Here is a 21250-nt window from a genome sequence, read left to right as displayed (position 1 = left end):
TCCAGCTGTCCTTTGTCAACAACAAATTGTCGCTGATTTTTGTGTTGAACATATGCTATATGGTCATTTATGGACCTAGTAAGTATCTAAACCCATTTGCACATGCAGAATGTAGGCACACTATATATAGAAATGAGCAAACCAGTGATATTTTAGGGAGCAGGCTAGCATTACTTACATTATAGGAGCCTACACAACACAAAACACTGTTGCTGTGTGTAGGTTTCATTTTGTTTGTTATATTTTGGAAATGTACACTCAGCTTTTTTTTGCTTTAATTTTTTGGGGGGGCCCTTAAGAGAGTGGGGTCCTAAGCTATAGCTTGTTTAACTTCTACGTAAATCCAGCACTCAATTTTCTGGTGCTGCATGTGTACCTACCGCCACCATATCAAGGCTGTGGGTGCATGAGTTTAAGGGTTGCTTTGCAGCTGAGGAACACCCTTGCATTGAGTTCGAATGAGACCAAGAAATGGAGGTTGGGTTGAAGCTTGGTGGTTGGGTCAAGGTCACCTGGTGAACTTTGTGCCCGAGTAAGGATTGGAACCCAGGTCTCCCAGTCCCTTGCCTGACACACTAAGCGCCATGTCACACTGTAATTCATAGCACGGGAAGGCTTGATCTGCTCTGACCAAACTCTGGGCTAGCAAGTTTGGTCTCTTGCATCCTGGAAGTCTGCGTGAAGCCTTTCCTGCTTCCTTCAAAGTTGCAGTGGTAAACCTTCCCAAGGGTGTGAAGGGAATTAACTGGCGGTGTTGCAAGAACACCTGGAAACAGCTGCAGTGATTGACTTGGAGTTGCACAAGCTTCTGAGACTGATTCAACCTGTTCTTAATCATCTGTGGTTGCACACAGGTTGATGAAGCACAGGGAGTTGTCCCTAGAGCCTTCGCTGGGGTAGCGTCCGGTGGGAGGGGTGGAAAAGTTGGCCGAGGTCACAAGCCAAGCCTACCGCAATCTGTGGTAGTCGCCCTGCTAAGGAAGTGGCCAAGAGTTTGTGTGACACGATTGTTGCACGCCCAGGGTGAGGGAGAATCTGGCTCCCCGAGATGTGTGGGATGTGTCTGCTGTTGGCGTGAGGCAGATAAAACCTGTAGTTTTGCTCTTCAGGTCCTGACAAGATCAAAGCCCAGCCTTCAACGCCCAATTTAAAAGGGGTGTGTTTGTAACACGGGGATATAAACACTTCTTGTGCTGGGACGGTTGTTTTTTAAGACACAAAGCTGTCGATGCCAGTCGTCTCGGGTAAGCCATGCCACCTACCTAAAATGGGGTTTAAGGGTGGGGAGAGGGTGTCCTGCGAACTTTGTGGTGGGTTGCTAAAGGTAAAGGGACCCCTGACCGTTAGGTCCAGTCGTGACCCACTCTGGGGTTGCAGCGCTCATCTCGCTTTATTGGCCGAGGGAGCCGGCGTACAGCTTCCGGGTCATGTGGCCAGCATGACTAAACCGCTTCTGGCGAACCAGAGCAGCGCACGGAAATGCCGTTTACCTTCCCGCCAGAGTGGTAGCTATTTATCTACTTGCACTTTGATGTGCTTTCAAACTGCTAGGTTGGCAGGAGCAGGGACCGAGCACTGGGAGTTCACCCTGTTGCGGGGATTTGAACCGCTGACCTTCTGATCAGCAAGTCCTAGGCTCTGTGGTTTAACCCACAGCACCACCCGCGTCCCACAGGTGGGTTGCTAACAGTCTGGCTAATTCAGCCTGGTGATTTTCACGCAGGATTGCTTACCCCGCAGCAAAGGAACCGAAGAGTCCATCCAAATTTACCCAGCCGTTTGCATTTTGTTATTTTTTCTCTGATTCATGGAGTACAATATTAGAGTAATCTTGATTCAGTCTTTGAGCCATAGCTGTCAACTTTCAGATTTGAAATTAAGGGATCAGCAGCCTCATCTGTCCCGGGGATAGTCTATGGGATATCTAACAATCCGAAATAGCAGCGGGAAGCAGTGGGAAATGCCGCTGGAATAAGGGGATTTCCTGCAAAAAAAGGGAAGGTTGACAGCTATGCTTTGAGCGCAGGGTGAAAGAACTGAGATGCCAATTTCTGCATGCCCCCTCCCACATTAAGATTGTTGCTGAGATTTGGACCAGCGGCTTCTAGTTCGTAGGTGATGGGCTGAATCGCTGTTCTGTGTCAACTTGCACACTTTTAACATGTGCGGAAATGTTCTCCTTGATGTAGATCTGGTTTTCAGCTTTCACAGCATTCTGAACGCTTGGGCAACGTATACCGCAGAAGAAAGGGAGAACAGCACAGAGATATAAGTCCTAAAAACAGGACATACGAGTGGGATCTGCAACAAAATGTTGCAGGGTAGCCTCACCTAACAGGAATGCTCTGTTTGGGGTTCCGCCAGCCAGCTATGCTGTTCTCTAGGGTGGAATGTTTCACACCCCCCACCCCCATTTTCTGTTTTTGTTATCTATAGCTTATTAGGGTTTTCAGCATTGTTTACAATTTACAAGCACAGTGTGCAAACAGACATTTTACTTTATTTTTTTTTATAATAATTTTTATTAAATTTTCCATTATAAAATTTCACCATATCAAATTTTTTTCACAAATTTCAACTTTTTAGACTTCCATCAGATTCTCTGCAAATCATACATATTTTTACATACTTTACGCATTCTTGAATTTAATATTGGCTTTTAATATACCCTTACTATCCTATTCCTTTTTAACAATACTCCTCTAACTTTCACAAAACTTCTTTAAATCCCACTAGCGTTGTTTGTTCATCACATATACTTTTCAGATATTCTGTAAATTTTCCCCAGTCCTCGATGAACTTGTGATCCCGCAAACAGACATTTTACTTTAACCATGACTCCTGAGCAAGCTTGGTCCTCACCCGTCCCAATTTAAAATAATAATAATAATAATAATAATGATGATGAAGATGATGATGCAAACTTCGGGTTCCTCTGAGCATCCTTATACCACCCTTCTGCTTCTTGGTGGTGCTATTTTAGTTACAGTTTTGTCGGCACCCACCCTGAGTTTGATAATAGAGGGAGTGATTATGTTTGTGTATCATTTTAGCGAAAGAAGTTGAGGAAACCAGTATCTTGAGCCTTTGTTAAATGCAGGAAGTATTTTTTAAAACTTTTTTTAAATAAAAAAAATCTTGCTCTTTGCCTTTTGCCCGGTCCTGCAGAGAAATTAACCGAACCAGCTATAGTTCACTGCCACCTCATTGAGAAGCTCTCTGCAATGTTCTGTAGGTACCTGAAAGTCAAAGGAAGAGGGAGAGAGTGGGAAAAGAATTGGTCCACACACACCCCACACACAACTATAATTTCAGATAGTATATTGGAAGTAGGGATGGAGGAGAAACTCAACTCAGTTCATATTCAAAGGTGAATCTATCAAATCTGCATTTGAGGTTTGAACTGAAACTTAATCATCCTTTTGAAATTTGCATGTATCTGAATTTTGCAATGCACTCATCCAACCAATGTTTACCTTCCCCCCCCCCAAAAAAAAAATTAGGGGAAGTCCTGCATGAAAATGAATATGTTCATGAAAATCGCTTGCCAGAATGTGTTACATTAGTCAAAGCTACCCCTAAATGTGTGTACTGGGAGAAATTCAATCTAAAACACTGATGGATTTTAAAGAGGGTTATTTTTCTTAATTGCAAACTTGCTGCTGGAATGTGGAAAACTGAATTTGATATTGGAAAAATGGAAAACCGAGAGAACCAGTGTTGCTATTGTTGTTATTACAACAATTAAAACACAACAATAGAGTGTTCGATCCCTGATGGGAGAGGAAGAATTAGTTGCCTGGTGGTGGGAGCACTTACCTAGTAACTTCAGTTTGGTCTTCCTTTCAGCTGTTTTACAAACTCATTGCCTGCCTCATGCTTTGACTCTGAGCCTGTGGGACAGGGAACCAAGTGGGAGTTTGGGGCATACTAATCCTGCAGTCATTAGGTTTATTACTTGATGACCTGTTTGAAACTACCATAAGTTGCCTCACCAGGCTTTCTTGGCGCCCTTGGGTGAGAACCAGCCAAGGTGGGTAGTGCCAAGAAGATGGCTTGGTTTACTCACACGCCCAAATTGGCATGTTGGAAACTCAAGCAGGGTGAGGAATCTGCTGCTCATCCAGGGAAGGAGTCAGGAGTCAGGACATTGCTCATGAACTTATCCGGCTCGAAAACCTAACACACATTTGCCAAGTCAGTGGAAAGCAGCCAAGAGCATCGGTGCAGTAAATATTGTTTTGGGGCATGTGCTCAGCATGAGGTTGAGTTGGGTTTACCTGTGCAGCCACGTAACCTGCATTTTCTGCGGTTGTGTGAATGAGTCCTAGGAATATTTTGCATCACTTATATTGTTTACACTGGTACCTCAGGTTAAGTACTTAATTCGTTCCAGAGGTCCGTTCGTAACCTGAAACTGTTCTTAACCTGAAGCACCACTTTAGCTAATGGGGCTTCCTGCTGCCGCTGCGCCGCTGGAGCCTGATTTCTGTTCTTATTCTGAAGCAAAGTTCTTAACCTGAAGCGCTATTTCTGGGTTAGCGGAGTCTGTAACCTGAAGCATATGTAACCTGAAGCGTATGTAACCCGAGGTACCACTGTACTTCAAAAAGGCTCTGTTCCATGCACAAAAAATGCCACAACAAATTTGTTAAAAGGCTATGGATAAATATGATACATTTTTTGGTGTGTAGTGGCTTGTGGGGGGGGGGAGTATAGTCGTACCTTAGAAGTCGAACAGAATCCATTCCGGAAGTCCGTTCCACTTCCAAAACGTTTGGAAACCAAAGCACGGTTTCTGATTGGCTGCAGGAAGGTCCTGCAGCCCCAATCAGAAGCTGCAGAAGCCCTGTCGGATGTTCGGCTTCCAAAAATAGTTCGCAAACTGGAACAGTCACTTCCGGGTTCGCAGCGTTCAGAAGCCAAAACGTTGAAGAAGTAAGCTGTTTGAAAACCAAAGGTACGACTGTAGTTCTGTTATAGTCCTCTGAATCAAGGGAGACATGGTTGTCTGAACGCTTCACTACCGTGATCATATCCCAATTTCTGCTTCCTGTGACATACCCATGTTCTCCCACACCCGGTGCTTACATTTTCCAAAACTTATAAGGGGTGAAATAAATTGGATTCTGCATTTGCATCTGTTGGCCCAAAGCAAGAGGTGGGAATGGCATTTGGCCTCACTTCTTTCCACCTAGAAATTAACTGGAGTCCTGAGTTCAGGGGTGCTACGCAGTCAACATGGGTAATGTAATAGGTGAAACTGGCTCTGATACATTGAGCCTTCAATATCTGCGAAGGAGTAGGTTGGTTTCTTCCTTGGAGCCCTAAGCTCATTGGGTTGTAAATCTACATGGCTTTGCAAACAGCAGCGCCGGCCCCAAAGAATCATGGGAATTATAGTTTGCTAAGGGACGCAGGTGGCGCTGTGGGTTAAACCACAGAGCCTAGGACTTGCCGATCAGAAGGTCAGCGGTTCAAATCCCCGCAACAGGGTGAACTCCCAGTGCTCGGTCCCTGCTCCTGCCAACCTAGCAGTTCGAAAGCACATCAAAGTGCAAGTAGATAAATAGGTACCACTCTGGCGGGAAGGTAAACGGTGTTTCCGTGCACTGCTCTGGTTCACCAGAAGCGGCTTAGTCATGCTGGCCACATGACCTGGAAGCTGTACGCCGGTTCCCTTGGCCAATAAAGCGAGATGAGCGCCGCAACCCCAGAGTTGGCCACGACTGGACCTAATGGTCAGATGTCCCTATACCTTTACCTTTAAGGGTGCTGGGAACTGTAGTTCTGCACCAAGAGTAAGCTACAGTTCCCATTATTCCTTTCTGGGAGGGGAGAGATTTAAAGGTGCTTCAGAAGTGTGCTATGTGCTGCAGCCAAAGTGGCAACGCAGAAGATATCCAGACTGTTTCATTCCAAGCATTGCAATACAGGGGGAACGGGTTCACATCTGTCACAAGGCTCAGATCACCTTCCTCTCTGGTGAAATGTATTCAGCTACATCATTGCTACAGGGTTATAGCGGACAGGATCCTTTTAGAAAATGGGAAGAACAGCCAAGAGTGTGTACCGAGCGCAGCCTTTTGGTCTCCACAAAATGGCCAACCAGATGTTCCAGGAAACTCTCAAGAAGGTGATAGTGAGCCATTTGCAACAGCTAGTATGCCTTTACCTCCTTCCTGACTCCTATGCAATCCCCTCAAGAGGCAATTTTGAACGATTTGCTAGTCATTACTTGACTACCCTTTCCCACCCATGCTCAGTAGTCTTAATCATGGAGCTGCCAGACGTCTGGACTGTCCCAGACATAACTGGGATTTCAAAGGCGGGACTGACGTCCGGATCTCAGGCAGGTCAATCAAAAAATCTTCTCTTTTTTTGGCTCAACAATTTTTGTGGTTTCTTTTAGGGGGGAAAAACAACAACTTTCAGGGTGTTCTGGTCTTTACTTTTTAAAACAGAGCAACCCTACCTGATCATTAGATATAGCACAAAAGTTTTTCCTTGCCTGCACCACAAACTGCTGCTTGCTTGACAGCTCAGTAATTCAGATTTTTTAAAAAGCAGCATAGCATAAGAACAGAATACAGTGGTACCTCGTGTTAAGAACTTAATTCATTCTAGAGGTCTGTTCTTAACCCGAAACTGTTCTTAACATGAAGCACCACTTCAGCTAATGGGGCCTCCCGCTGCCGCCACGCTGCCGGAGCACGATTTCTGTTCTTATCCTGAAGCAAAGTTGTTAACCCGAGGTAATATTTCTGGGTTAGCGGAGTCTGTAACCTGAAGTGTATGTAACCTGAAGCATATGTAACCCGAGGTACCACTGTATTAAAATACAATAACCTATTAAACATTAAAAGCTTCCCTAAACAGGGCTGTGAAGCAGAAGCTTATACAGTATATAAGCTCGGTACCTCGGGTTACATATGCTTCAGGTTACAGACTCCGCTAACCCAGAAATAGTACCTCAGGTTAAGAACTTTGCTTCAGGATAAGAACACAAATTGTGCTCCGGTGGCGTGGCAGCAGCGGGAGGCCCCATTAGCTAAAGTGGTGCTTCAGGTTAAGAACAGTTTCGGGTTAAGAACGGACCTCCGGAACGAATTAAGTATGTAACCAGAGGTACCACTGGCCTGTCAAGCCCACCTTCCTGTTCTCACCCTTGTCCACAAGAAGCTTGTAAGCAGATCCTGAGTGCGACAGCACTATTCCTGCAGGCAAGATTGCTGGTTTTCAAAGGTGTGTTGCTTCCAGATGTGGATGGAAAACAGAGCCATTGCGGGAGTGAGTACAGAGGTCTGGCCAGCTCTGCTAAAGGGAAGGCCCCACTGCTCTTAGCTGTGAAACCAGCATTTCTTTAGCATCCACATTTAAAAAAATAATTACTTTATTATTTCTGTGCGTTGAGCCATCCGATCAGTATTTGTGGGCTAGGAATGGGTGAAACTGACCATTTCAGTTTCTCTAAGTTTCCTGGAGTTTGTGATTTATTTATTTATATATTTATTCTTAAGCCAACATGGACATTCGCCAGCATATTAGAATAATTTTCTCATAATATACATATTTTTGCAATGTTAACAACAACAAAATTTATTTATACCCCACCTTCCCCGGCCAGACAACAACAACAACAACAACAACAACAACAACAACAACAACAATAATGAATTTTATTTATACCCTGCCCTCCTCAGCCAGAGCCGGGCTCAGGGTGGCTAACACCAGTAAAATTACAGTAAAAACATAATAGGAAAAAACCCCAATTTAAAATACAGGTTAAAATGCAATTTAAAATGCAGCCTCATTTTAAAAGTAGCCCATAGATCAAAACCATAAGGGGAGGGAAACATAAGGGTCAGACTGAGTCCAAACCAAAGGCCAGGCGGAACAACTCTGTCTTACAGGCCCTGCGGAAAGATGTCAAGTCCCGCAGGGCCCTAGTTTCTTGTGACAGAGCATTCCACCAAGTTGGGGCCAGTACTGAAAAGGCCCTGGCCCTAGTTGAGACCAATCTAACCACCTTGCGACCTGGGACCTCCAAAATGTTCCCTAATACAATGCATTTTTGTATGTTATTTCACTAATATATGCATTTCAATGCACACTTTAGCATTCAGAGAAGTGTGAATTTTCAGAGGATGTGTGTGTTTTGATTTGTGCATTAGGTAGATTTGCCTTTGTATGAGAACTTAATCAAATTTCTCTCCCATCAATACTTTTAGCCTCACTTCAATGGTATGTTAATTTGTGTGTCATCTTGGCTGGTCTCTTTTTTTAAGTCCATGGAAACTGTTTGGATTTGGTATGTTGACAGAAGAAAGTTTGATGCATGTACTGAATGGAGAGGACAGTTTGAAATGTAATCTCAGTTTATGGTACAATGTGGCCTTGATGCTGCTGCACCGTAAAATATCTTAATCCTGTCTGTCTACTGACAACGGAAAAAGACAATGACAGTTGGGTGGGAATGGTGGCAAAGGTAACAACAGATGAGGGCTTTTGCACTTTTGTACATTTCAGTTACAAATGGGTGTACAGTGGTACCTCGGGTTACATACCTTCAGGTTACATACGCTTCAGGTTACAGACTCCGCTAACCCAGAAATATTACCTCAGGTTAAGAACTTTGCTTCAGGATGAGAACAGAAATCATGCAGCAGCAGCGGGAGGCCCCATTAGCTAAAGTGGTGCTTCAGGTTAAGAACAGTTTCAGGTTAAGAACGGACCTCCGGAACGAATTAAGTACTTAACCCAAGGTACCACTGTATTTTAGTTAGGGGTGAGGACCAAGGCCACATTCATGCCATACATTGAAAGCATTATGATACTACTTTAAACACTTGTGGCTTCCCCCAAAGCATTCTGGAAGTTGTAGTTTGTTAAAGGTACTGAGAGTTGTTAGGAGATCCCTATTCCCTTCACAGAGTAGTTTAGCAGTCCTCTTCTTTTCACAAGGAACTCTGGGAATTGTGAGGGGAATAGGGATCTCCTAACAACTTTAACAAACCACAGCTCCCAGAATTCTTTGGGGGAAGCTACCAGTGTTTAAAGTAGTATCATAATGCTTTCAATGTATGGCGTAAATGTGGCTCTATTTTCACCAAAAACATAAGATTATTATTTTCAGAAGGATTTGGAGGAAGAGGGAGAAAAGTTGCCCCATGCAGATGCATGCAAAGGTCTTTGTTTCCATGTGCAATTGGTACAATCGAACCAAGAAAGTAAATCTTTCCACTTTCCCTTCTAGCAGTGGAGACTTGGGCAACACCGTTTCTGACTCCCATTTGCCATGGGAGACGCTCCTGCAGAGGTTGCGATGTCTGCCAGACAGCCCAGTGTGAACAAGATAATTGTGTATGACAAGGCCAATTTTCAGGGGCTCAGCAAAGAGTTCACCTGTGACATCCCTGACCTTCACGACCTGGATTTTGGCGATTGCATCTCCTCACTGAAGGTGATAGGACAGCCTTGGGTCGCCTACAAAGCCTCCAAGTTTGAGGGGGACGGCTTTGCTTTCGAGGAAGGGGATTATGAAGAGATCGACAAGAGCAACAAAATCTCCTCCCTCCGGCTGGTCCACTACGATCTCTCCAACCCCCAGATCACCCTCTACGAACTCCCCAACTATGAGGGACAGAAGAAAGTGGTGAAGGAAGAAACCAACCTCACCTATGGCTACTTCAACGACCGGGTCTCTTCCCACGTGGTGCAGAGCGGCGCCTGGCTCCTGTATAAGCACCCGAACCGGGGCGGGTGGTACCACATCGCCTGGCCCGGGGAGCGTGTCCACGACTACAAAACGGAGCTTGACTTTGACGACAGCTTGTCCCACTTGCGCCCCCTGCAGGCTGGCCGGCCCATCGTCACCGCCAAACTCCTGTGGGACCAGAAGAAAGTGGAGGACGAGAAGGACATTCTGATCGATGAGATTGTGGGAACCAATTGCACTGAGTACGAACAAGCGTTCACCGCCAACACTTGCCGGGAGTACAATGCCACCGTCATCCAGAGCTTCCACTTCAGCAACACCACATCCCTCAAGCTTGGCTTCTCCTTCCAGATCACCGTGGGAGGTGCCAACGTCTTGGTGGTGGAGAAAGGGAAGCACGAGTCGACCACCACCAGTGAGAAGGTGGAGGTTATGTTGCCTGCCAAGATCCCTCCTTGCACCCAGCTCACGATCCACGTGGTCAAGAAGGAGACCACCACCTCGGTGCCGGTGGAGCTGACCATCTGCCAGAATGGGAAGGAAAGGAAAGAGCATGCGGAGTACCGGTGTGTGTCTGGACGCACCATCAGCACCAGGTACACCATGAAGCCTACCTCAACAGCGCAGGGTGCTGCCTTCACCCAACCTTCTCGTGTGGAAACAAGGGAGCATTTCCAGGCTCAGCCTGAACCAGGAACATCTGGGGAGAGATCCTAAACCCCTGCCTGAATGAGCTTTTTTGGTGTTGTCTGAGGACCTCAGTGGGGTGGCCACTCCCATATCATACTCTGTGGGTGAAGGGGAAAGTCTTATTTCAAGGGTGTGGGACCTGTGGCCTCCAGGTGTGGCTAGACTCCCAACCTTCATCCTCCTCAGCTGGCATAACCCAGCGGTCAGGGGATGATGGGAGTTGTAGACCTGCAACGTCTGGGTGGCCACAGGTTCTGCGTCTCTGCTAGGCTGTTATCGTTGGGCACGGTGATGGTTTCTGGGTTGTAGGGTTGGTTTAGAGAAGGGTTGAAGATAGCATTGCATGGGAATGAGCTACTATGGTAGTTCACAGGGCAACTTCCACGTTGAAAAACACATGAGGTTGACTAACAAAATGTAAATAAACGAATAACGACTCAAGTCTTCTCTCAAGGATGTTCCAGCAGACAATAACAAAGCCAAGAATGAGTCTACTGAACTGCCTCTCCACAAACATCTCCCAGTATATTTATGCTTATCTGGCAGGAGATGGTCAGGGAATGGTCCACCTTGGAGGAAGATTAGTTGAGGCATCTCTTTAATCCTGGGCTTTCCAGTACCAGTCCTAGAATAGCAGCAGTAGAATAGCAGCAAGGCTATCTAGGTCAAAGGTGGCAGGACCAAGAAGAAGGGCCATAACTCAGGAGACAGAGCCCGTGCTTTGGATGCAGACGGTCCCAGGTTCAATTCCTGGCATTTCCAGACAACAGGGCTGGGCAAGGATTTTGGCTGAAGCTCTGGAGGGCTATTGCCAGTCATTGTAGGGGTAATACTGGGCTAGATGCAGTAATGACTCAGGATAAAACAATTTCCAATGACTTTACCTACCCAAAGAAATGGACTACAGTGGTGCCTTGGTTCTCAAACTTCATCTGTTCCAGAAGTCCGTTCCAAAACCAAAGCGTTCCAAAACCAAGGCGCGCCTTCCCATAGAAAGTAATGCAAAATGGATTAATCCATTCCAGACTTTGAAAAACAACCCCTAAAACACCAACTTAACATGAATTTTACTATCTGACAAGACCGTTGATCCATAAAATGAAAGCAATAAACAATGTACTGCAGTCATACAATCAATCAATCTGTAGCTGAACTGGGTTCCACACAGTCACAAGAACAAAACAAAAAAGAGCTGCAAAACAAAAACGCAAAATAAATAGCAAAAACAGACAGACCTCAGTGTAGCACTCAAAACGGAAGCGTAACACTCAAAATGCAAATTCTGTTTCTAAATGCAGCATAAGGAGTCTCTAAAGTATATTGCATTTTAAAATGGGGTTTCAGAATTTTTAGGGGTTTTTGAATGTCTTATGTAGATTTTTCAGTTTCATTGTTCTGTATGGGACAATGACAATAAAGATATCGTATTGTAAAACGGAGCACATTTGGCTTCTGAAAAAAGTTTGCAAGCTGGAACACTTCCTTCCGGATTTACAGTGTTTGGATTCCAAGTTGTTTGAGGACCAAGGCATTTGAGAACCAAGGTACCACTGTATATCGTCCAGGTTGTCTGGCTGCACCAGAGGAGAAGAGCAGGAGCACTTAAGGTGCACCACATCAGCACTGAAAGCAATAGAACGAAATCCTAATGGTTCGAGCAAGTGAGCACAGGTTACAGAAGACTCTTCATGGTCACCTGTCAATTCTAGGATTCTCTGGTTTGTTTGTTTTTTAATGTCCTGACTGCCTTTCTTTGACCACACATCTGCTTGGGACAGACAACTTCACTGTCATGCTGGGTAGCAACGGGTCTGAAACAGGATTGAGCAACTTCTGGCCCACCCAATGGTGTTGGACTACAACTCCCATGATCCCACGCCATTGGTTATGCTGGTCTGGGGCTGATGGGAGCTGTAGCTGGAAGACCACAGGTTTGCCACCCCTGGTCAAAAAGAACTGAGATTTTTCTCTGCTATCTGCTTTCCAGGAAGATAGGGGGAGAGGAGCACAAGGAGTCTTGTTTTAAAATAAAATAAAAGTGCTTTGTGCATCTGCATCTAATCTTGCCCCTTTCTAAAATTTATTTATTGGCATGTGTATGTCTTTTGCTTTTTGTAAAACTACCAAACAATAAAATAAGATTGGGATTAAGGGGTCTTCTTTTTTTCCTTTTTATTTTCAAATTTTTTAATTAATATTTCAGATTTATAATAGACACAAAAGAAAAACATAAACAAACAAACATATATCCTAACTGTTAAAATCCTAATTTAAATATCATTGTTAAATGACTTCCTCGAATCCCCCCTAACTGTGTTTCCATAGAACTCATTTTAGTAGTTTTCCAATGTCCACTTTCAAATAAAATTAACTTATTCCATTAACATCTTTCTTTCTTTTCATAATGTTCTCAATCCATAAAGTTATACAATTCAACCTATTTTATTCCTAGGCCAATTTAGTACTTAGAAGAAGAAGAAGAAGAAGAGTTTGGATTTGATATCCCGCCTTTCACTCCCCTTCAGGAGTCTCAAAGCGGCTCACATTCTCCTTTCCCTTCCTCCCCCACAACAAACACTCTGGGAGGTGAGTGGGGCTGAGAGACTTCAGAGAAGTGTGACTAGCCCAAGGTCACCCAGCAGCTGCATGTGGAGGAGCGGAGACTCGAACCCGGTTCCCCAGATTACAAGACTACCGCTCTTAACCACTACACCGCACTGGCTAGAACAAGTCGTTCTAATTATATTATGTTAGAATATCTAGCCAAATAGTCCTTAAATTTCTTCCATTCTTCGTGGTACTCCTCCTCTTTCTGTTCGCGGATTCTTCCAGTCAGGTCGGCCAGCTCCAAAAAGTCCATCATCTTCATCTGCCATTCCTCCACTGTTGGTATTTCTTGTGACTTCCAGTTTTTGGCTAACAAGATTCTTGCTGCAGTTGTGGCATACAAAAATAATCTGACATCTTTTTGGGGTAGCTCCAAACCTATTATTCCAAGTAGAAAGGCTTCTGGTTTCTTAATAAATGTATATTTCAACACTTTTTTTCAATTCATTATATATCGTTTCCCAGAAGTCTTGGGATTAAGGGGTTTTCTCAGGACAATGGAAAGCGTTGTGCTGTGTCCCATGTGGTGGTGGCACTCACCTTTTTCGGTGGGGGAGGCGACAAAATGGGGGGAAGGCTAGTGAGAAATGCCCCTATTTTCATCTCAGGAATATTGGAGTGCATAGGATTCTTTGTTCCTGGCAATATAAAAGTGCTCACTTGGGCCCATCTCTCCGTGCTGAGCTTCCTGCTCTCCCCACTGTGCTAATTCTCACCCCAATTTTGCTCTCACCTGGTTGTGCAAACGTCAAACGGGACAAAAGGCAGATGACTCAAAATTCTGATCCCACACAGGCTTAAGTAATTGGGCGGCTGGCACAAGAATTGGGAAACGAACAGGATATTGTATGGGGTTTCTGAGAAGGATTGCTAAAACGAGAAGTGTCCCCGTTTGTTGAGTTTGTCAGAAAGAGTTTCCAGCCCACGGGATTGCACAGAGGACCTTAAGATGCACGGTGAATCATGAGTGCACCTAGATCCAAGAACAGGAAATTGCAGTAGGATTAAATGGATAGTTCTCACCATGGAGGGGTCCCGCCTGGGATTAAAAGCCGGTTGAGAAAGAGAGGGACTACAAACGGGAAAGCTAAATCAACCCTGAACTTTCTGACAGTCAAATCTGTGTGCAGTGGCAGAGCGTTCCCCATTGGTACCCGGGGTGGACAGGTGCACCGTGGAGGCAGAGGGCACCGCCGGAGCGACCCCCGCCTACTGGACCTAAACAGGGCCATGCTGTGTCACCTGCCCAGTGGGGAGTCTGGCCGGCTGACATGACCCTGCTTTGAGGGACGTCCTTGCGGGGTCCTGAGAGCCCAGCGCTGCTTTGCGAGACTTGCCAAAACTGTGTAGGGCTCATAGGGCACTGTGAGCTGTTGTGTCCTTCTGATGCTGCCAGTGTGGTGTAGTGGTTAAGAGTGGTGGACTCGTAATCTGGTGAACCGGGTTCGCTTCCCCGCTCCTCCACATGCAGCTGCTGGGTGACCATGGGCCAGTCACACTTCTCTGAAGTCTCTCAGCCCTCACAGAGTGTTTGTTGTGGGGGAGGAAGGGAAAGGAGAATGTTAGCCGCTTGGAGACTCCTTAGGGTAGTGATAAAGCGGGATATCAAATCCAAACTCCTCTTCTTCTTCTTCATTGTGCCCTCCAGCTGGAGGGCGACGTGAGAAGGACGCAACAGCTTGTGACGCGTCAGGGCATTGTGAAGAATGTGACATCCTCAGACTGTGCCCTGGGTGATGGCTCTCCCAGCCTTGCCCACGCTGCAGCACAGGCTGTGTGGCCGTGGACAGACTACCTTGGAAGGTGGTGGACCTTCATTGAAGGTTTATCAACAGAGGCTAGGTGGCCATCTGTCAGGGATCCTTTTAGCTGCGATTCCTGCATTGCTGGGAATCAAGACTAGTTGAGCCTTGGGGTTCCTTCCAGCTCTACAGATCATCTTCAGGACATTGTCAAGAACAGCATCGAGAAAATACAAGTCACTTCACTGCTCTGACTCCCGGTTGTCCCTGCTGTTTCTTCTTGCTCACGCTGTTGACCCTTGGCTTGCACCATGCTAGTATTAAACTATGACCCCTCTGGGGTTGTCATGCGATTGCATCATGTGAGTTTCAGGTGCACGGCAGAATAACACATAAGAGTTGCCAGAGAGGGGGAAAGGTCTCTGCTGTTCATTCAGGTGTTAAGGAGAGCAACTCTGCACTTGAGCCCAACTCCCTCTGTGGGCCTTGGTCCACCTATTGAGCTTGCGAAGGGGGAGGGAGGCAGTTAATGGGGTCTCTTGATGTTGCCGCTGGAACTGAAAGTTAGCCCCTTTCTGCTCTTCGGAAGGGTCAGGTCACCACTACTTGGTGATTCAGTGCTGTCAATCATTGATCCGGCGGAGACCTGGCCGTGTCGTAACCTTTGGCCTAGTTAAATGTTCTGCAAGGAGAGGGGAGAATCCTGGCTGATGAAATTAAACAGCCCTTTGGTCTCAGCAAGGCATGACATTGATGACTCTGTGGAAAAGACACAGACATTTGGCCCAAATAAAAAAAAAATGTTTACAGCCTTGGGAGCCCAATCCCTCTCTTGCAGGGACTGCTGAATCAAATTCAGTGAAAGGACTGGATTTGCACATGCAAAGGAATGAGTCCACCTCCTGATATTATTCTGGAAGGCCTCATGTACAATAATATGAGGAGTGCTCCCTCTAGGATATCCCCGTTGTCCCCTACCCATTAGTTAACGGTTGTCGCGTCCATATAAGATGTGTAAGAACGAGAATCAGCATTATTCATTTTTGAATGTGACGGAAAAGCTGCCTTAGTTTTCCCAGGTCTTGAAAGGGAAAGGTTCCAAGCTCAGTTTCTGGAGCCTCAAGACCAAAGTGCTGGAAAATAACTCTGCTGTAGACTCCAGAGAGCTCAGGGGTAGACATTGTCCTTAAAGCTGACCCAGAAACTCCAGCGGGTGCAGAATGCCGCAGCAAGGCTCCTTGTGAGGTCCTTGCCACGGGATCACATTCATCCAGTGCTTTACCAACTGCACTGGCTCCCGGTGGAGTACAGGGTCAGGTTTAAGGTGCTGGTTTTGACCTTTAAAGCCCTATGCAGCCTAGGACCCACGTACCTATGGGACCGCCTCTCCTGGTATGCCCCACAGAGGACCTTAAGGTCCACAAGTGACAACATTTTGGAGGTCCCAGGTCGCAAGGTGGTTAGATTGGTCTCCACTAGGGCCAGGGCCTTTTCAGTACTGGCCCTGACTTGGTGGAATGCTCTGTCACAAGAGACTAAGGCCCTGCGGGACTTGACATTTTTCCGCAGAGCCTGCAAGTCAGAGCTGTTCTGCCTGGCCTTTGGTTTGGATTGGACTCAGTCTGACCCTTATGGTTTTGATCTATGGGCTATTATTAAAATGAGGCCGCATTTTAATTGTATTTTTACCTGTATTTTAAATTGTCCCCCCCCTACTATGTTTTTATTATAATTTTACTGGTATTAGCCACCCTGAGCCCAGCTCTGGCTGGGGAGGGCGGGGTATAAATAAAAATTTATTATTATTATTATATTACCAATGCCATGCCTAAGCCGAGACGTATAGAGGGGTTTAAAATATTGTAGAGAAAGTGGCTTGGGAGAGGTTTATCTCCCTTTTCTCCTTCTCTCTTATAATGCTAAGGTCACAAGAACAACAGCCTACTGGATCAGGCCAGTGGCCCTTCTAAAGCAGCATCCTGTTTGCACTGTGGCTGACCGGATGTGTGCGGCGAGCCTACAAGCAAGACCTGAGTGCCACCGCCACTCTCCCCACCAGGGTTTCCCAGGTACACAGAGGCATCATGCCTCTGGTGGTGCTGGTCAAGCAGATCCTCCATGAATTTGTCCTAGTCCTCTTTGAAAGCCATCCAGTCATCTAATGAAGCTGAATGGCAGACAAAATGAGGTCTCCAAACACCATAGAATCATAGAATCATAGAGTTGGAAGAGACCACAAGGGCCTTCGAGTCCAACCCCCTGCCAAGCAGGAAACACCATCAGAGCACTCCTGACATATGGTCGTCAAGCCTCTGCTGAAAGACCTCCAAAGAAGGAGACTCCACCACACTCCTTGGCAGCAAATTCCACTGTCGAACAGCCCTTACTGTCAGGAAGTTCTTCCTAATGTTTAGGTGGAATCTTCTTTCTTGTAGTTTGGAACCATTGCTCCGTGTCCGCTTCTCTGGAGCAGCAGAAAACAACCTTTCTCCCTCCTCTATGTGACATCCTTTTATATATTTGAACATGGCTATCATATCACCCCTTAACCTCCTCTTCTCCAGGCTAAACATGCTCAGCTCCCTTAGCCGTTCCTCATAAGGCATCGTTTCCAGGCCTTTGACCATTTTGGTTGCCCTCCTCTGGACACGTTCCAGTTTGTCAGTGTCCTTCTTGAACTGTGGTGCCCAGAACTGGACACAGTACTCCAGGTGAGGTCTGACCAGAGCAGAATACAGTGGCACTATTACTTCCCTTGATCTAGATGCTATACTCCTATTGATGCAGCTCAGAATTGCATTGGCTTTTTTAGCTGCTGCGTCACACTGTTGGCTCATGTCACACAGTTAAACTAATTTGCTCCCGTGTAATGTGATGACGGCCACCAACGTGGATGGCTTTAGAAGAGGGTTGGGCCCATTTGTGGAGTATAAGGCTTCTAGCTACGATGGCTATTGAAGAGTCTGGATTTGATATCCCGCTTTATCACTACCCGAAGAAGTCTCAAAGCGGCTAACATTCTCCTTTCCCTTCCTCCCCCACAACAAACACTCTCTGAGGTTATGATCTATGTACATCTAATGGTGGTAGCAGTATGCCTCTATAGCAGTGCTTCCCCCCCAAAAAAAAATGTTTAGGGGTACTCTCATTTTGACACAAGAAAATTACAATTTTTATAGTTCAGAAATAAATACAGGAAAGGGATAAAAGTAAAAAAAATCATAAAATGTTTAGGGGTATGCGTACCCCTGCATCCCCCCAGAAAAAAGCACTGCTCTATAGTAATAATCATAATAATTTGATTGTTTATACCCAGTCCATCTGGCTGCGTTTTCCCAGACACTCTGCACGGTTTACAGCATATATGAAAACATAGCAAAAAGTCAAACATTAAAAACTTCCCAATATAGGGCTGCCAGGTGCAGGATATCACAGTTGGGGGTAGCCAACATTTGGAGCCAGTGTGGTGTAGTGGTTAAGAGAGGTGGACTCGTAATCTGGGGAACCGGGTTCGTGCCCCCGTTCCTCCACATGCAGCTGCTGGGTGACCTTGGGCCAGTCACACTTCTCTGAAGTCTCTCAGCCCCACTCACCTCACAGAGTGTTTGTTGTGGGGAAGGAAGGGAAAGGTGATTGTTAGCCGCTTGGAGACTCCTTAGGGTAGTGATAAAGCGGGATATCAAATCCAAACTCTTCTTCTTGGCTCCTGCTTGTGGGCTTCCTAGAGGCACCTGGCTGGCCGCTGTGAGAATAGGATGCTGGACTAGATGGGCCTGATCCGGCAGGGCTCTCCTTACACTCTAATTGCACCTATGGAGGAGGCACATGGCTCCGTGTGACTAGACTGTGCCTCTGCCCCTCTTGTCTCCAGCTCCGCACCTGCCTCCTGCTTGGCCTCCTCCCATTGACTGGTCTAAGTTCTCTCCCATCCCAAAAGAGCCTCTGTGCTCTCAGGAGGGGCAATGGAGAGTGCTGGTGGATCTGCTCCTCTTTTTCCAACATTTGGAGTCACAAGGGGAGGACCTCTATTCCTGGAGAAGGACCTTCAAGCTGCCCTGCCCTGCTTCTTCTCCTTCCTCCTCTTCCTCTTCCATCCGCAGCCATCAAACCATGCCAGATCCTGATGGAACAGAGGGCTCGTGGCAACTTCTCCCTTTCTATTTTTCAGCCATTTTGTACTTTTGGGGCTGAGCCTGACTTGTCCTATGATCTGCATGGTGCCTCAGCAAACTATTTCAAGTATAATAATTTGTGTGATTATTAAAGCAGGGTGGTGCTGTTATTTCAAAACCCTTCCCATCAGTTCAAAGTACTTTCAAAGTGGTTTGTGATCAACAAAAATTTAAGTGTATGTAAAGGTAAAGGTAAAGGACCCCTGGACGGTTAAGTCCAGTCAAAGGCGACTATGGGGTTGCAGTGCTCATCTCGCTTTCAGGCCGAGGGAGCCGGCGTTTGTCATCAGACAGCTTTCCGGGTCATGTGGCCAGCATGACTAAGTCGCTTCTGGTGCAATGGGACACCGTAACGGAAGCTAGAGTGCATAGAAATGCTGTTTACCTTCCCGTCGCAGTACCTATTTATTCACTTGCACTGGCGTGCTTTCGAACTGCTAGGTTGGCAAGAGCTGGGGCAGAGCAATGGGAGCTCACTCCATCGCTGGATTCAAACTGCCAACCTTGTGATCGGCAATCTCAAGAGGTTCAGTGGTTTAGACCACAGCGCCACCCGCATTCCCCCTTAAGTGTATGTATGACACAGCAAGGACAATAACTAAACCAGGGCAACAGAACTGGAAGAAAACAGAAGCCTCAGTGCTTTTAAAAGGAATCTGTCCTAGCCAGACAACAATCAAAAGTGGTTTCACCAGATGCCTTATTTTCTTTCACGTGGTGTTGATCTTTATCTTCTAACCTGCCCTGGGACCTTGTGGTGAAGGGAGGGCAAGGAATCAAAGTAAATAAGTAAGTTCAGTCCTAAATCAAATAGACCCTGCATTTCTGTAGCAGCAGTCTGCTTTAGGCCTGCTATTCTGTTGTGAGATACAGAAATGTTATACTGTTAAAATGGACTATAAATTAAATTAGCTTCCATTTTTTGTCGTCCCCCCCCCAGAGCTGCTTGCCCCAAAGTCAAATAGTGAGTTAAGCCTTGGATTTTTTTCTGTGGAGCAGCAATCAGGGTCAGATCTTCCATGAAACAAGGAGTGAAGGTGCTTAGTCTAGCCTGTTACTGTGTGTTACCCTCCTAGTAGGCAAAAGTTGCTTCACATCTTAGCACAGGCACTCTCTCCCTCTCCCTCTCTCCCAGACATAAACAAGTCCTAGACTGACAATCCTTCTGTCTGGAGATGGGACTTCCTGATGACTTTTGACACCATTTCTCTTCTCCTTTGAAGGTTGCAAGTGACAGCTTGCTCCCAGGGCTCTATGATAGCTATGATTTTGCAATAGCACATGGTCTTATTGTGTTGTGAGAAAGCCATTTCTGTTGGTTTGTAAAACATTTCCACAGTCTTCCATCAGCCTCTAGCAAAGGGAGAGATGAGACAGCAGGGCCTCTCCGTCAAGCTCTGATGAGAGATCAACAACTTTTGGCTCCTTTTCCAAATGGTTCTGTTCCAACTGGTCATTTACAAGAACGAGTTGCCAAGCTTGCTCCCCCCCCCCCGCCCTCTCAATCACTTTTCCTTTTGTGTCATGTCTTTTAGATTCTAAACCTCAGGGTAGGTGCTGTTTTATCACTGATATTTGTAAGCTGTCCTGGAAGTCTTTTCTGACTGAAGAGCAGGATAAAAACGCTATAAATGAATGAATATATTTTTAAGCCCTGCAAATGCTTCCTGACTGAGTAGTCGATTAAAATCATTCTTATTGAATATAGGGTGGGAAAGATTCAACAGTATTATTTCTATATTGTGGGTAGTGCAGAGTTATTTGTATTGTGGATAGTTCATAATTACTGTATCTGTATTTCCAGACATGGAGAGGGGATTCGTGATAAGAGATGATGCTATGTAGTCCAGAATTATTATTCCCTACTGCAATACTACAAAGAACATCCTTACTGAGACAGAAAATTAGGGATGTTATCAGAATTTAAACTGCTGCCTTCACTAATGTCCGAAAAAACTACTGCAAAGGATTCCTCCGGTTGCTGCTAAAACCCAATGCCAGCTCTCAAAAAGCAGGTAGCTATCCCATGCCCCATTTACTTGCACAACGCTCAAGACTTCCCATAATAAACACCTTTATCATAAAAGGTTTTAAAGTGACCATGTAGTGCAATGCTAAGGTTGCAGGTTCGACCCCTGTATAGGACAGTTGCATAGTGCTCAGGGTCCCTTCCAACTCTACAATCCTATGATTACATGAGTCAAAAAAATTGGCCCATTTAGCTCAGTATTGCCTACACTGACCGGCAGCAGTCCTCCGGGATTTTGGACAAACCTGCGTGGAGAGGAGGGGAAGAAATGGAGGCAGTGAGAGATTTTATT

General features: G+C 45.8%; 1 long non-coding RNA gene and 1 pseudogene across 3 annotated transcripts in view; one reads left to right on the top strand and one right to left on the bottom strand.

Annotated features, from left to right (window-relative positions):
- Window positions 1-8050, bottom strand: part of LOC309337428 — a 303990-nt gene extending 295940 nt beyond the window's left edge. Inside the window, exon 1 of the long non-coding RNA XR_014154287.1 lies at window positions 7730-8050. This is a non-coding gene — a long non-coding RNA (uncharacterized lncRNA). The remainder of the gene's footprint in view (window positions 1-7729) is intronic.
- Window positions 978-10841, top strand: LOC309337057 (epidermal differentiation-specific protein pseudogene; annotated as a pseudogene). Of its 2 annotated transcripts, none has more exons than XR_014161654.1 (2): window positions 978-1244; window positions 9260-10841. The product of XR_014161654.1 is annotated as an epidermal differentiation-specific protein pseudogene (transcript). The 2 variants fall into 2 exon arrangements; XR_014161655.1 differs by having other exon boundaries at window positions 979-1244; window positions 9257-10841.
- The last annotated feature ends 10409 nt before the right edge of the window (window positions 10842-21250 follow it).

This window comes from Podarcis erhardii (assembly GCF_964252035.2).
Source record: "Podarcis erhardii genome assembly, chromosome: 2".
NCBI classification, from domain to species: Eukaryota; Metazoa; Chordata; class Lepidosauria; order Squamata; family Lacertidae; genus Podarcis; species Podarcis erhardii.
Note: the sequence above shows the minus strand (reverse complement) of the source record. Positions and strands in the feature narration are given on the sequence as shown.